The following is a 1553-nucleotide window of genomic DNA, read 5'->3' on the forward strand; positions in this document are numbered from 1 at the left end:
AAAAAAAATTTAAAAATGAAGTACTATCCTGTATGCTGTGAATATATTCTGTGAAATTTTTCTTCAATGGTAAGAAATGATTATTCCAAAAGGAATTTGTGGGGTGAAGGTATAAAGAAGATTATTTTTTTTTTTCTAAATTAAGAAAGATGATGTAGCCAATGAAAGTGATGATGGTTGATAGAGCCGTTGAGTTGTCATAGCAACATTATGAGAAACAACCCCAAGCATTGCCCTATCCTGTGTGATCTTTACGATCTTTGTCATGCTCAATCAAGCCCATTGTACATTGCATTGAAGATCTTCCTCTCTTCCACTGATCTTGCTGTCAAGGATCTATCTAAAGTTCTAAAGGACAAGAATATCAATGTGAAGACTGAGTTGCACCTGATTGATTCCTATACACCTGAAAGTTAGATAATGGACAAGCATGACGGAAGAAGAATTGGTGGTATTGAATTGTAGTGTTGGAAAGGAGTGTTAAATATGTTATGGACTTCCAAAAGAGCAAGCAAATCTGTTTTGAAGAAAGTCAAACCAGAGTGCACCTTAAAGGCAAGGATGGTGAAATTCATTTCATCTACTTTGGGTGTCTTTTCAGGAGGATTCAGCCCATGGAAAAAGGTATCAACCAAAATGGTAAGATTTTTATCCATTGATAATAAGTAGGAATATATTTTGATAATTGCTAAATGCTATTAAATTGTTAAAATTAAATACATAAGCATAAATGGCAAATATTCTTGCTGTCACAGGATCAATCAATATGGTTGAAGAATTTCTTTTTCCTTACCTTCTATTTTTTCACATAAAAAAATTACATTTTCCTGTAAGGCTTCATTTATGTATCTTTCATTAAATATTCATTGTTGTTGTTTTTGTAAGGTGTCATCAAGTTAACAATGACTTGATCAACTTCCTGTGAACAGCATGTCTGAACCTGTGATTTCTGTCACGCAGAAGCTCATAATGGGAGTCTGTGTCAATCCATTTTATTGAAGGTCTTTTTCTGCTGATCCCTCTACTTTTCCAAGTGTAAATGTCCTGTCTAAGGACTTACCCCTCCTGGTAACATGCCAAAGTATGAGAGAAGAAGTCTCAAGTATCCTCATTTTTAAACAACGGTCTGTCCATCCTTTCCAATAGGAAAAACAATTTTTTTTTTGCTATGAAACATCAAATATCCTTTTTTTCTTATGATGCTAGTGAAAATTTACAAAGAGATTTAATGAATTCACACAGGCACATTTTCCTCCCTATTCCTTCCCCAATTAACTTTGTGTTGCTTGTCCTATTCCACATTGGTAATTGTCATGTAATCTCCAGTCATCCATTCCTTTCTGATTGCCCCCCCCTTCATCTATTCCAGTGCAGTGTTCATAATCTATACATTCTTTTTCCTGTTCTCCTCACTCTCTACATAATGTCCATCCAATTGTTATAGCAGTGTCTTTATGCTGTATTTGTCCTTTTTGTAACTGAGATACTTCACTTAGAATCCTGTCTTTCAGACTAATGCACCTTGCATAGTGTTTTTCAAGTTCATATTTTTT

This window comes from Elephantulus edwardii, unplaced genomic scaffold, assembly GCF_000299155.1.
Source record: "Elephantulus edwardii isolate Elephantulus edwardi_28Jun2011 unplaced genomic scaffold, EleEdw1.0 scaffold00112, whole genome shotgun sequence".
NCBI classification, from domain to species: domain Eukaryota; kingdom Metazoa; phylum Chordata; class Mammalia; order Macroscelidea; family Macroscelididae; genus Elephantulus; species Elephantulus edwardii.